General features: G+C 41.1%; 1 protein-coding gene and 1 non-coding gene across 2 annotated transcripts in view; both read right to left on the bottom strand.

Moving 5' to 3' along the window:
* SGPP2 (sphingosine-1-phosphate phosphatase 2) overlaps nt 1–15887 on the bottom strand; it is a 150204-nt gene that overhangs the window by 55826 nt on the left and 78491 nt on the right. The window lies entirely within an intron of this gene.
* On the bottom strand, nt 6376–6483 carry LOC118154937 (U6 spliceosomal RNA). The gene has a single exon (XR_004745189.2). It is a non-coding gene; the product is annotated as a U6 spliceosomal RNA (small nuclear RNA).

The raw sequence follows: 15887 nt of genomic DNA, 5'->3' as shown, positions 1-15887 counted from the left end.
AAGGGTTATTATTCCTACTGGCTTTGCCAATGCTTCTATATGCTCAGAATGGGAGAGAACTGTGAAGATGACAACTCCTTTGAAATTGTCAGCAATGTCACCTGCATACCAAGTGCTTTGTTCTCCTGGCAGAAGTCATCGATGATGACTGTGGTAACATGGAGGAATCTCAGACCATGGTCCACGCCATCACTGCTTCCCACAGATCATGATTCTCTAGCAAGCTGTAGTGTCATGCCAGTGGTGATTATCCCCGAATCCCTGGCTCAGCCAAAACTGTGCACAGGATAATCCTCTAGTTGAATGGAGAGTTCACTGATTTGGCCTTCCAAGTCAGTGGAAAGGTTGTTGAGAATATGATTTGCCATCTGGAGAAAGGTACCAAATATAATGACATCAAGGAGTCCATGAAGGAGGGATCAAGGGTCCCTGGAAGAGCATCCCAGGCTACACTCAGGACCGGTTGGTTGCCTATGTGGCAACCACTATCCACTTTTGCTCTGGGGAGGATATTGCTCTCAGTGATCATTTAATCAAGCTGATTTTCTGGTATGACCACAAATTTGGCCATAGAAACTGACTGGGGGGAATCTATCTTATGGTCTGCATGGCCTCTAAGGAGTAAGAGTCCTGGAGCACTCACCCCAGCAAAAGTATGAGAGGGAGAGTGAGGCCCTTGGTCACTGAGGAATCCTTGCCCCAATTCCATCCCAACACATTGAGAACCTTCCTTTCTCTTTATTTGGGTCCCAACTAAGACCCATGAAGAAGGAAGGACCTGAGAGTCTTCCCTTGTTGAGTATCATTGATGTCATCAATAAAATTTCCATGTGCACACTAGGAGTGCAGGTAAGAAAATAAAACACATACAGACACACAAAATAGACATTATAATCACTAGCATTATAATCCCACACACTATACTGAAAAAAAATGCTGTCCTATAATTTATACAATGATTCAAAGCAATTATTACTAGGGACCTCTGACCTTTGTCACCTCACCACAGGAACAGCCCTACAAGTGAATCTTATATGTCCCTTGAAGGTGGACTTGAATACCGAAGGTAAGTGAACCTGTATAAATAAATCTATGCTTTTAACACTTTAAAACAAGAATGCATCATGCTCTATTCCCTCTTTATTACAGCCTTAATATGTTTGAATATTTCATAACATGTGTAATAAAATTAAACATTCATTATTATTATTATTTGGAGACAGGGTTTTGCTCTTGTTGCCAAAGCTAGAGTGCAATGGTGCGATCTCAGCTCACCGCAACCTCTGCCTCCCTCTGCCTCAAGTGATTCTCCTGCCTCAGCCTCAAGTAGCTGGGATTACAAGCCACACCACCACGCCTGACTATTTTGTATTTTTAGTAGAGACAGGTTTCTCAATGTTGGCCAGGCTGATCTCAAACTCCTGACCTCATGTGATCCACCCGCCTCCCAAAGTGCTGGGATTATGAACGTGAGTCACGGCACCTGGCCTTATCATCATTTTAACATATAGCTTTAGCTACAGCAGAAGGACTTTCTGATCATCCCTCATCTTTAGCAACGATGCTCTTGGTTTTTACCCTTTTGGGTTCTATTATTTGGCTGTTTTTCCTGAATGGGCTACATAATCTAAACAGAGATCTTTTTATCAGGAACATACAGTTTCTGTATTTCCTTAGGCTTCTCAAAGCAGAATCTTTCATAGCAGGCGATTAGAATAAAAGGATAGTCTAGGTGATGTCCTTAGAATGGGTAACTTTTCTTCAATTAGAAATAAACCAGCTATATATTAATTAACAACCAGTTTAAAACTAAGACCTAAAATACTTCAACTTATTATTTCTTCTTATTCATATTTTTAAAAGGCACTACAAGTCTCGAATTGAAGCAGTGCTAAAGGATAGAATTTTGTACACAGAGTGAATGTTCTCTCAGGAATGGTGCCAATTCCAGTGCAAACCATTCCTGATGTTAGCCTCCAAGATGAGCTGCCATTCTCCCTGGCACTGTTGGCTTTAGCAACAGCAAGCTAGAGCTTCTCAGCATGGTGCATTGATAATAAGCAGCTGCTGCCTTTATCTAAATCATCACTTACATGTGTATCTGTTCAGGAGTCATTTAGATGTTAGAAATCAACATTGTGAACAGCAGCCTATCTACAGCGCATATTATTTAAAAAAATAGGTTGAGTGTCCTTAATCTGAAAACCCATAATCCTAAATCCACCATCTTTTGAATGCTGACATGACACTTAAAGGAAATACTCATGGGAGTTATTCGCATTTTAGATTTTCAGATTAGGAATGCTGAATGCAAATATCTTGAAAACTGAAAAAATCTGAAATCCAAAAAAATTCAAAAACCAAAATACTTCTGTCCCAAACATTGTGAATAAGGGATACTCAATCTGTATGGAGTATGCCTGGTAATAAAGTTTAAGGAAAGGAAGAGTCTTTGCCTTCAAAGGATCCTGGCTATCTTCAAATTACCTCAGAAAGTCACTTTTATTTTCCCTCCAATGGTGTTAAGAACAGCAAATGATCATCCCCAAACCCTAAGGTCTGAGCTCTTTGTCCCCAAAGGCTGATATTGCTAGTTCTATTTCCCACACATAGGGGGAAGCACCATTTCATGGTGAGATGCTTTGCTGTGATGCAGTCCGTGAGCAAGAAGGGGATATGGTTAGGTTAAATCTAAGTTATAAACTTATGTAATTTTCTCAAGACATTTTAATGTATATATGCTGATTCCTGGCGATTTAAAAGAATTTAATTGGGCAAATTTCCCAATTTACCTAGGCCAATTTCCTTATTTCACACATATTTTGCAAAACCAACTCAATCACTTGTATTTTATGAGTGCGCCTAATGAATGGGAAAACTTGTGGGGGTGGCATAAGGAACATCTGTCCAGACCTTTCTTAAAGCTCTGGTCATTCTAGTGGTACCCAGGTAAACTTGGGTTTTACCATAAAGATTGAGAAAGCATTTGTCTTAAAGTTGCTAACCATAAAGGCAAATGTTTTTACCTGTCTCCTCCTTCCTCCATCATCATCAAACATCCAAACCCTTAACAAAACAAAAATAACTCTGTAGACTATTTGGATTTTTCTAATATGTCTCACAATTTGTGGGGAAAAAGTTTAGTTGAAAAAAGCATAGATATTAAAGTGAGATTCAGGCTCAGTATATCCTGGAATAGTGATCTAGCTTCAGAGTATCTATTCGTGACTTACCCTGAGACAACAGAAAACGTGAATGCACCTCTCTCACCTGTCCTTCTATGGCAATGTCTGTTTATAAGAAAGTCTCCTGATGAAGTGAGATCAGGTCTGCCATTTTGCTGATCAAGAGTTAGGCTCAAGGTCATTAACATCAAACACGTAATTTTTCCAGCAACTGCCCACTCTTCCTACACATTTGGTCAGAGTTCGGTCATTTAAGGTTAAGCTCCTATAAAAGGACGGCTTTTGAGGTTTGAGAACCTCCCTATGAATTTAGCTGTTAGAGCTGGAGGTCACCTCAGTAGGTCTGTCACAGGTTTTTGTTCTTAATAGAATTCAGAAAATATCTGAGTGGTGATCACTCAAAAGAAATAAGAAAGTTTTATTTCTGGAGGGATTAAAGACTCCAAGGGGCCAAACCACAGCAAACTCATCTGTCCAGGTTCAGAATGACAGTCACTGACCTCCTCTTCCATGAACAGTCACCTGTACTGCAAAAAGGAGACCTGGATTTATGGGCAGGCTCAAGTGCCCTAACTAAGGGTCCTTGGGTGGAAAGCTCAAAGGTCACAGGCATTTTTGTGTGTCTGAATTTTGTTCTCTTTATAAAAGCCCAAATCTCTCCACTTGTCTTATGGCAGGGAGCCAAATGGTGATAAGAACAGCAGATGATTGTCCCCAAACCCTCAGGTATGAGTTCTTTGTCCCCAAAGGCCAACATTGCTAGTTCTATTTCACACATGTAGGGAGAAGCACCATTTCATGGTGAGATGCTTTGCTGCGAAGCAGTCCATGAGCAAACTGAATTACCAGTTAAGATGCTTGTAAAGAAATGGAGAGCTGAGGAAATGCATGGACACAAAAACTCAATATGAAGGCTAACAAAGTTATGGGAGCCATAATCACAGGATGCAGGGAAGAAAATTCACTTAAGACAAGGCAGACGATACCAGTTTTCACTGAAGGCACCCTGGATGTGTATCTGCTAATCTGGGGGAACAGCCAAATGGACTCTTTCATTTCTTCACACAACATATGTTTCCATTCTCAGTTTGACATTGCAGACTTTGCTATCCACACGGGGAAAAGCCAATTCCATACTCTTTCCACACAAGTGCCAACATGGTGACCATGAGCAGGTCGGCTTCCAACAATGCGTGGCAAACTAAGTCCACTGTCTTCTTAAACACCCTCGAACTGACTGTATTTCTAACAACACCCCCACTTACTCCTCATCGCTCCCTCATTTTTTTCTGCTTATCGTTTCTCCTCTTAAAACTGAAAATGAAGATATCCAGCTGGAAGTCAGAATCAAGACCGTCATGACTTGACTGTTTCCCTCTGTGCTTCCAGTCCCCACTCACGCCTCCATCCCAGTGGTGTATCACCACCACCACTGAGAACCACAGTCTCACATCTCACTGTGTCATAATATTGGCCCCTACTTTAAGATTTAACCTCTCTCCTAGGAAATTTCTAAACCTTCTTCCTTATGTGACAGAGTATCTGAGCCCGGAAGCTCAGGTGGTGGTTCGCATACTTCTGGGATGAACACCACTCAGCCAGACCCACTGAAAGAACAATTCTTTTGGCCTTAATGAACAATTATTCCTGCTGGTAACACCCTTCTGCCAACCAAAGGGTTCAGCCGTACTTCTAGTGAGGCCCAAAATGAGAACTTAACCTTGTAAGTTCCAGTCCAGAACGCTGGCATCCTGACTCTTCAGGCCTTCTGCCTGGGGACCTCTGGTCTAGTCAGTTGCATGGATGGCCTCATTTAGGGTAAACATGAAGACATTTAGAGCTCAACCACAAACAGGCAACTCACCATCTCCTTAATAAAAAGGTTCTAAAAATGCAGATGACATGGAATTGGAAATGCTTCCAGCCCATCATCTCTGGATATTGCTTCCTTTTCATTTTGGCTGCAATGATGTCTTTCCTCAGAAAGGCTGCCTTTCCCCCAATGCCCCAACTTGTGTTTCCCCTAATGCCCCCTCTTTTCTGCTTCCTCCTCCTCTTTGGCAATAAGTCTTCATTATAAGGTTTCTCCCAGTTAGGGAAGAACACACTCTCGTCCCCTGGGGTTAGATGATTCTCCTCCTGAAGAGCCAGTCTTTGAGTAGGAGGGGAGAAGAATCCCAGAGTCCTCTGCCTGACGCCAGTTCACTGCAGGGAGCAGGGGAGCAGGCTGGCCAAGCACAGGCAAAGTGTAGGAGAGAAAGCAGGGAGCCACTGATTTTCCAGTTGGCCAGTGAGTGATTAACTCTGCTCCATTAGGAGGGGAGGTTGCTCACACCAAACACCTCCTAAACCTTCATGTAACCTCCCAATGACCCTTTGTAATGAGAAAGGCTTGACTGGAGCCTGTCAGAATCTGCCTTCAGGGCAGTCACTTCCCTACTTCTCTGTGCAATGTCCGCTTTCCACTGTAAGGCTGAGGCTCAGCAATGCTGACAATGGAAGTCTCTTTACAGAACCCATGTTTGATGAAACGTCTTAATAGATTTGAATGATAGCACATGTTTTGTTTTAAAGATGAAAAGACCAATTCGAAGACGGCTTTGCAGTTTTTAAAATTTAGCTATCTTCTCCGGAGCCTTGCTTGCTGGAGTACTTAGACTTCTGGTTTCCACCGATTTCCATATGAACACAGAAGTCAACTAGAAAGGATGATGATATATTTCAAACATTCTAGACTTGCCATAAACAATTTAAATATGAGTTATAAGTAAACTAAGTAAAGTTGGTCCTGTACCCAAACACTTCTGCTGAAAGGCCTTCTCTGCCCACCTTACTTAACACACCATGCTTCTCATCACTTTCTCCTCATGCCCTCTTTCTGCTTTCCTTCGTACAGCTTTATACCCTGCCTGCATTTAGACTATATATTTTTATTTTATCAGCCTCATCTTCACCCTGAGTGGACGTTCTGCCTTAGTGTGGCCCAGAGTCTAGAACAGTATCTGGCATTTTAAGTGCTCAATTTTTTCTGTTGTTGAAAAAAAATTCACTCATTCATTCACTTTTAAAATGAATGAATGAATAAATAATGCTTCTCGAGATTCAGTGATCTTTTAGTAATTAATGATTTCTTTGGGCTGGGAGACCACGTTGGCTTCTCCAAATGTCCCAGACATATTGGCTGCCATTAAAAAATTTAGAATGCTCCATGAGTTGATGTGTCACCCTTGCCGAGGGGCCCTGCCAATTTTCCCTGTATCATTTTAATTTTTAGAATATGTGCTGCTGAAGTGAACACAGTTATTAATGTTAATCGCATCATGGTATACAGAGCTGAGAGCATCTCATACAACCTCTGCCTTTTACATATGAAAGAACCCAAGTCTAAATCAGTGAAATGATAATCCATGATCTCAGGCTGAGTTGATGGTTGAGGCAACACCGAACTTAGGTTTCCCAAAGGGGCCACACCCTCTGCAATCACCAAAGGAGACTGAGAATGGGGCCTGTGTGAAGTAACCCAGGAGCATGTGGTCTCCTGGAAGCTTCTAGAAGAAAGCTACTTCTACCTCTGCTGAGTCACATGAGCTTCTCTCACTCCTCCACAAGGTAAACTTTTTCCCTCTTTGAGATTTTCTTGGCCTGGGACTCTTTCCCTCAGGGCTCTCCTGAGGCTGGCTCCTCTTCGTCAAGACTTAAGTTAAAGAAAACTGGCACAAACTGCCCCTCCCCAAACACCTTCTCTAAAGTAGGTTTCTGCTCTTCCCTGATTATGTCCTACACAGTAATTGTACAATACTTAATTCCTGTATTGATTACCTGTTAGTGTCTGTTTTGCCTACATGTGAACCCCAGAGCAGGATGGAGCCTGTCTTGTCCATTGCCTAATCTGTACCACTTGGAATAATATTTAGCACATAGTAGTTCCTTGCCACGTGTCTGTTAGATGAATGAACAAAATAAATACATTTAAAGGTTGTTGCTCACCAATTACAAGGTTGAGAAAGAAATCTGCCAGGCGCAGTGGCTCACACCTGTAATCCCAGCACTTTGGGAGGCCAAGGTGGGAGGATCACCTGAGGTCAGGAGTTCGAGACCAACCTGGTCATCATGGTGAAACCCCGTCTCAACTAAAAATACAAAAATTAGCTGGGTGTGGTGATGCACACCTGTAGTCCCAGCTACTCAGGAGGCTGAGGCAGAAGAATCACCTGAACCCAAGAGGCAGAGGTTGAGGTGAGCTAAGATCACACTATTGCACTCCAGCCAGGGTGACAGAGTGAGACTCTGTCAAATAAATAAATAAATAAATGAAGAAGAAGAAAGAAAGAGATCTGATGCTCTTTTCAAAAAGCAAATACAATTTGGTTTCTGGTTACAAAACTCCTGAACAGTTCAGAAACATATAGCATTTTTATTTTCATCCTACAAACACATTCAGGGAACCTTGACCAAATTTATTTCCCAACTTTCCTTCAGGGCTAATAGGGAGCCATTCCAGATGGAAACAATTCCATTCTAAAAGCAGTTCCTCTAGGATGCTACTGTAGTGCTTTATAGATGTTCTCCATGTATTTTTACCATCCTGAACTGCAATGACCTCTTTACATGGGTGCTCCCGTAGGGGACATCTCTTAAATCACTGTTATAGAAATGGCCCTTATTCATGTTACCCAGTATTTATTTAGTGAATTGCCAGGTTGAAGAAGCAATAAGAAACCAACTGGGAGGGAATGCAGATACAGGAGTCAGAGTGGCTTTCCTAGAGATTATGCCTGCACTGAGACTTAGCTGAAGCAAAGGGAGTAGGCAGCAGGCAGGAATTATGAGAGGATGAATGGCAGAGTAACACTGGGAAAGGGGCATAAAGTAGAGTATGTACATACCCCCTATGTAGGGGATGGTGGAGCAGGGGATTTCACCAGAGACAAGAACAAACAGGGGAAAGAGCTAGAGGTGAAGATTTAGGCAGAAGTCTGACTGAGAAATCTTGTATGTAATTTTAAGGTGCTTAGATATTACATATTTTTAAAAGTTCATATCTGCCTTTCAGATAGATCACTAAATGCTGTGAGGAGGATGGATTTGAGGGTATAAGAACAACTCAAGCCAGACCGATGAGAACATCTACTGCAATAGTGCAAAATAAAGATGATGTAGGCCTGAACGGAGGGAATGTGTCCAGAAATGTTTAGAATACAAAATTACCAGTGTTCGTATAGGATAAGTCTTTATTAAATGAATAAATGCAACAACCCTGCTTCCCTGGAGAAAAAGACTCTGCTTACTACTTTGGAAAGTGTCTGAATTTTAGAAGAGAAGACCTCATTGACAGGAACTGTTTTACATCTGTGTTTCACATTGCTCTGTGTTCAGAGACGTCTCCACAGGCAGGCACAGGAAGTGTAGGGTTGAATTCTTTGCCTTATTTATTTATTATCTTTGTCAAATAAGAAGCAAACCTGGATTTCGGTAAGGAGAGACGTCATTCAAAAGAATTCTTGCATGAAGGGAGTGGGCCACCATATGGCACAGAGACCAAGAGATCTGTAAATGTCTGGAATGAAAGGAGAAAAGGGCTTTTCTACTACTTAGAGAAGAATGAACAAGGCTCAGGAGAACTAGAAGTGTGGAAGTGGATGGAAGGTGAAGATGGGTCAGGACAGTAAAACTATGTGTACACTGAGGTCAGCCTATTTGCAGAAGGGGCTGTGGGGTAAGAATGGGTCAAAGTTCAGGGGTCTACAGATAGAGAGAAACTTAATTAAAGTTTGGTCAAGTCAAGGTGGCAGGTACTTTGTCCAGACTGACCAGTGGGGACACAGATCAGTTAATCATTTATGAGACAAAGAATGGGAATTTGGAGAGTTTGTGTCTGGCCTTGTCACTAATAAACAAGGGAGGCATCTGTGGGTCTTATCTAAGCCACAGGGAGAAAGGGGATTCCTTGGCGTAAATCCTTTCCTGGAACACACAGAAGGGTAGAAGGATTATCTTCATGGTTTCTGTTTTCTAACAGCATAGACAGCTCAAGTAAAATTCAACCAAGCCATTTTTTTTCTTCTCATTTTTAAGCCAAGAGACCTTGTGGATATTCTCTAACCAGTTTATTTGCAGGAGAAAATGTAAATATAAAAGGACTTGGGTGCAAATACTTTTTTTTTTAATTTTTAGTGAGATGGCTTTATTTTATATGTGTGTGTGTGCATATATATATTTACACAAATATATGTATATATATTTTATTAATATATATATTTTTTATTCCACTTTGGGTTCTGGGGCACATGTGCAGAACGTGCAGGACTGTTGCGTAGGTACATACATGGCAATGTGGTTTGCTGCCTGCATCCCCCCCCGTCACTTATATCTGGCATTTCTCCCCATGTTATCCCTCCCCAACCTCCCTACCCCCAACAGTCCCTCCCCTATTCCCCTCCAACAGACCCCAGTCTGTGATGCTCCCCTCCTCGTGTCCATGTGTTATCATTGTTCAACATCCGCCTATGAGTGAGAACATGCGGTGTTTGATTTTCTGTCCTTGTGTCAGTTTGCTGAGAATGATGGTTTCCAGATTCATCCATGTCCTTACAAAGGACACAAAGTCATTGTTTTTATGGCTGCATAGTATTTCCTTGTGTATATGTGCCACATTTTCCTTGTCCGGTCTATCATCAATGAACAATTGGGTTAGTTCCAGGTCTTTGCTATTGTAAACAGTGCCACAATGAACATACGGGTGCATGCGTCTTTATAATAGAACTATTTATAATCTTTAGATATATACCCAGTAATGGGATTGCTGGGTCAAATGGAATTTCTATTTCTAGGTCCTTGAGGAATAGCCGCATTGTCTTACACAATAGTTGAACTAATTTACACTCCCACCAACAGTGTAAAAGTGTTCCTATTTCTCCACATCCTCTCCAGCGTCTGTTGTCTCCAGATATTCTACTGACTGCCATTCTAACTGCCATGAGATGGTATCTCAATGAGATTTTGAATTGCATTTCTCTAATTACCAGTGATGATGAGCATTTTTTCATATGTTTGTGGGCCTTATATATGTCTTCTTTTGAAAAGTGTCTGTTCATATCCTTTGCCCACTTTTGAATGGGTTTGTTTGTTTGTTTGTTTGTTTTTTCTTGTAAATCTGTTTTAGTTCTTTGTAGATTCTGGATATTAGCCCTTTGTCAGATACCCATCTGACAAAGAACATGTTCTAACCCAATGAAAAGAACCTAAGAACCTTGAAAAAAGGTTTGATGAAATAATATGAGAATAAACAGCTTAGAGAAGAATATAAATGACTTGATGGAGCTGAAAAACACAACACGAAAACTTTGTGAAGCATAAACAAGTTTCAATAGCCAAATCGACAAAGCAGAAGAAAGGATATCAGAGATTGAAGATCAGCTCAGTGAAATAAAATGAGAAGGCAAGAGCAGAGAAAAAAGAGTAAAAAGAAATGAACAAAGCCTCCAAGAAATATGGGATTATATGAAAAGATCTACTCTATGTTTGATAGGTGTTTAAGCTGGAAGATACACTTCAGGATATTAGCCAAAAGAACTTCCCCAACCTAGCAAGGCAGGCCAATATTCAAGTCCAGGAAATACAGAGAACACCACAAAGATATTCCTCAAGAAGAGCAACCACAAGGCACATAATCATCAGAGTCACCAGAATTGAAATGAAGGAAAAAATGCTAAGGGCAGCCAGAGAGAAAGGTTGGGTTACCCACAAAGGGAAACCCATTAGACTTACAGGGGATCTTTCCTCAGAAACCCTACAATTCAGAAGGGAGTGGGGACCAATATTCAACCTCCTTAAGGAAAAGAACTTTCAACCTAGAATTTCATATCCAGACAAACTAAACTTAATAAGCGAAGGAGAAATAAAATCCTTTATGAACAAGCAATTGCTGAGAGATTTCATCTGCCTTACAAGAGCTCCTGAAAGAAGCACTAAACATAGAAAGGAACAATCAGTACCAACCACTCCAAACACATACCAAATGGTAAAGAGCATCGACACAATGAAGAAGCTGCATCAACTAGTGGGCAAAACAACCAGCTAGCATCAAAATGGCAGGATCAAATTCACACATAACAATATTAACCTTAAATGTAAATGAGCTAAATGCTCCAATCAAAAGACACAGACTGGCAAAATGGATAAAAAGTCAAAACCCATCAGTGTGCTGTAACCAGGAAATCCATCTCATGTACAAGGACACACACAGGCTCAAAATAAAGGGATGGAGGAAGATTTATCAAGCAAATGGAGAGCATAAAAAAGCAGGAGTTGCAATTCTAGTTTCTGATAAAATGGACTTTTAAACCAACAAAAATCAAAAGAGACAAAGAAGGGCATTACATAATAGTAAAAGGATGAATGCAACAAGAAGAGCACCCAATGCAGGAGCACCCAGATACATAAAGCAAGTTCTTATTGACCTACAAAGAGACTTAGACTCCCACACAATAATAGTAGGAGACTTTAACACTCCACTGTCAATATTAGATCAACAAGACAGAAAATTAACAAGGACATCTAGGACTTGAACTCAGATTTAGACCAGATAAACCTAATAAACTTCTATAGAACTCTCCACCCGAAATCCACAGAATATACATTCTTCTCAGCACCACATCACACCTACTCTAAAATTGACCACATAATTGGAAGTAAATCACTTCTCAGCAAATGCAAAAGAATGGAAATCATAACGAACAAGTCTCTCAGATCACAGTGCAATCAAATTAGAACTCAGGATTAAGAAACTCAATCAGAATCATAAAACTTCATGGAAACTAAACAACTGGGTCTTGAATGTTGATTGGATAAACAATGAAATGAAGGCAGAAGTAAAGATGTTCTTCTAAACCAATGAGAATGAATACACAATGTATCAGAATCTCTGGGACACATTTGAAGCAGTGTCTAGAGGGAAATTTATAGCAATAAATGCATACATGAGAAGCAAGGAAAGATATAAAATTGATATCCTATTGTCAAAATTAAAAGAGCCAGAGGAGCAAGATAAAAAATAACTCAAAGGCTAGCAGAAGACAAGAAATAACTAAACTCAGAGCAGAACTGAAGGAGACAGAGACAAGAAACCCTTCAAAAAAATCAATAAATCCAGGAGCTGGTTTTTTAAAGATCAATAAAATAGACAGACTGCTAACTAGATTAATAAAAAAGAAAACAGTGAAGAACCAAATTGATGCAATAAAAAATGTAAAGGGGATATCACCACTAATTCCACAGAAATACAAACTACCATCAGAGATTACTACAAACAACTCTATGCAAATACACCAGTAAACCTGGAAGAAATGGATAAATTCATAGACACTTGCACCCTTAAGCCTAAACCAGGAAGAAGTTGAAACCCTGAATAGACCAATAGCAAGGGCTGAAGTTGAGGCAGCAATTAATAGCCTACCAACCAAAAAAAGCCCAGGTCCAGATGGGTTCACAGCCAAATTCTACCAGACATACAAAGAGGGGCTGATACCATTCCTTCTGAAACTATTCCAAACAATTCGTAAAGAGGGAATTCTTCCCAAATCATTTTATGAGACCAATATCATCCTGATACCATAACCAGACAAAGACTCAACAAAAAAAGAAAACTTCAGGCCAATATTCATGATGAACATAGATGCAAAAATCTTCAATAAAATACTGGCAAACCTATTACAACAGCACATCAAAAAGCTTATCCATCACGATCAAGTAGGCTTCACCCTAGGGATGCAAGCCTGGTTCAATATACACAAGTCTATAAACGTAATCCACCACATAAACAGAACCAAAGACAAAACCACATGATTATCTCAATAGATGCAGAGAAGGCCTTTGACAAAATTTAACAGCCCTTTATGTTAAAAACTTTCAAGAAAGTACATATCAACAGAACATATCTCAAAATAATAAAAGCTATTTATGACAAACCCACAGCCAATATCATACTGAATGGGCAAAAACTGGAAGCATTCCCTTTGAAATCTAGCACTAGACAAAGATGCCCTCTCTCATGGCTCCTATTCAACATGGTATTGGAAGTTCTAGCCAGAGCAATCAAGCAAGAAAAAGAAATAAAGTATATTCAGTTAGGAAAGGAGGAAGTCAAATTGTCTCTTTTTGCAGACGACATGATTGTGTATTTAGAAGACCCTGTCATCTCAGCCCCAAATCTCCTGAAACTGATAAGCAACTTCAGCAAAGTTTTAGGATACAAAATCAATGTGCAGAAATCACAAGCATTCCTACATACCAATAACAGACTAAAAGAGAGCCAAATCAAGAATGAACTGCCATTCACAATTGCTACAAAGAGAATAAAACACCTAGGATACAACTAACAAAGGATGTAAAGGACCTCTTCAAGGAGAACTACAAATCACTGCTCAAGGAACAAGAGAGGACACAAACAGATGGAGAAACATTCCATGCTTAGGAAGAATCAATATTGTGAAAATGATCATACTGCCCAAAGTAATTTATATATTCAATGCTATCCCCATCAAGCTACCTATGACCTTCTTCCCAGAACTGGAAAAAGCCACCTTAAACTTCATATGGAACCAAAAGAGAGCCCACATAACCAAGACAATTCTAAGCAAAAAGAACAAAGCTGGAGGCATCACACTACCTGACTTCAAACTATACTACAAGGCTACAGTAATCAAAACAGCATGGTACTGGTACCAAAACAGAGATATAGACCAATGGAACAGAACACAGTCCTCGGAGGCAATGCCACACATCTACAACCATCTGATCTTTGACAAACCTGACAAAAACAAGCAATGGGGAAAGGATTCTCTGTTTAATAAAGGGTGTTGGGAAAACTGGCTAGCCATGTGCAGAAAGCAGAAACTGGACCCCTTCCTGACACCTTACACTAAAATTAACTCCAGATGGATTAAAGACTTAAACATAAGACCTAACACTATAAAAATCCTAGAAGAAAGCCTAGGCAAAACCATTGAGGACACAGGCATAGGCAAGGACTTCATGACTAAAACACCAAAAACATTGGCAACAAAAGCCAAAATAGACAAATGGGATCTAATGAAACTCCAGAGTTTCTGTACAGCAAATGAAACAATCATTAGAGTGAACCAGCAACCAACGGAATGGGAAAAACTTTTTGCAATGGCAGACTGCCTTGGTAGTGGCGGACTGCGTTGGTAGTGGTGGACTGCCTCAGTAATAGTAGATGCCCTTCCCCATCCCGTGTCCAGCTGTGCTTGTGACAAAACTCAATTTGGCACGTTTCAGATTGCTGGTCTTTGTGGTGGTGGGACCTGCTGAGCCAGATCGCCTAGCTCCCTGTTTCAGCCCCTTTTTTTTCAGTTGAATAAGTGACTCTGTCTCCCAGGCATTCCAGGTGCCACTTGAAATGGCCACCCAGTTTTGCCTGAGTTTTTGTGCAGAGACCCACTGCACCGACTGAAACAGCTGTGCTGGAAACTTGTGGCACTTTTTAGCCCGGGAATCTCCTGGTCTGTGGGCAGTAAAAACTCATTTGGAAATGCTGTGATCACTTACCCTCTGCATTGTTCTCACTGGGAACTACACTCCAGAGCTGTTCCTATTTGACCATCTTGGATCCCCTACCAATAGTTTTTGTTTTTATTTTTTTGAGACAGGACCTTGCTCTGTTGTCCAGGCTGGAGTACAATGGCATAAAATGGGTCACTGCAGCGTCAACCTCCTAAGCTCAGATGATCCTCCCACTTCACCCTGCCAAGTAGCTGGTCCCACAGGCACATACCACCATGGCTGACTAATTTTTTAATTTTTTGTTGAGACAGGGATTCACTTTGTTGCCCAGGCTGGTCTCAAACTCCTGGCCTCAAGCAATCCTCCCACGTCTGCCTCCCAAGTTGCATGAGCCACCATGCCTGGGTAGGTGCAAATAATTAAAAGTAAACTCTGACATTAGCCAACTCCTTCAGGTTTTCAAACCATCAGCAACTTTTTTGAGGGGGTGGGGAGATGGAGTCTCGCTCTGTGGCCCAGGCTGTTGTGCAGTGGCGCAATCTCTGCTCACTGCAAACTCTGCCTCCTGGGTTCAATCAATTCTCCTGCCTCAGCAACTCTTATGCTTTAAGGGAAAGCTAAAGAAAAGCCTCCAGGAACTTTCTGGGTGGCAGATGCTAGGCAAGGTCAGGACTTCCAACACAGAGAAAAACACAAACTTCCTTTTAAAATACAAATGGGAGAGAGAGATCCAGTCTTTGGCAAATGTTTAAATGCTGCTCTGATTGCCCCCATGTATCGTGAAATGACTAGCTATGATTGTTTTGGAGGCGAATTTAAGCTCTCGGTCAGCTCCCATTAGAGAAAGCCTCATGCTAATATTTTGGACACATACTGATTATGGACCACTGGTGACAGTCGTGGAACTGCACATTCAGGGCTGAATTGGCACCCTCAGCATGTCGCTTGTGAACACATCGTTATTCAGTGAAGGCACAAGTGCAAGGTAGGCAGCTGTGGGCTGGCAAGGTGACCTGGGAGATCACCGCTGCCACCTCCCAGAATTTCCCTGACTAGTCAGTGTCATTACCCATTTCTCTGAAACTTCATAAGGAGTGCATTTGCTCATTCGTGAACATTCTCTCTATCTCTACTGCCTATAGTAGAGCCTTTTGGGCTTTTTCCAAAACTCTTGATTTC

The sequence above is a fragment of the Callithrix jacchus genome, chromosome 6 (genome assembly GCF_049354715.1).
Source record: "Callithrix jacchus isolate 240 chromosome 6, calJac240_pri, whole genome shotgun sequence".
NCBI classification, from domain to species: domain Eukaryota; kingdom Metazoa; phylum Chordata; class Mammalia; order Primates; family Cebidae; genus Callithrix; species Callithrix jacchus.
The sequence above is the reverse complement of the archived record's forward strand: the minus strand, read 5'-3'. Positions and strand labels throughout refer to the sequence as shown.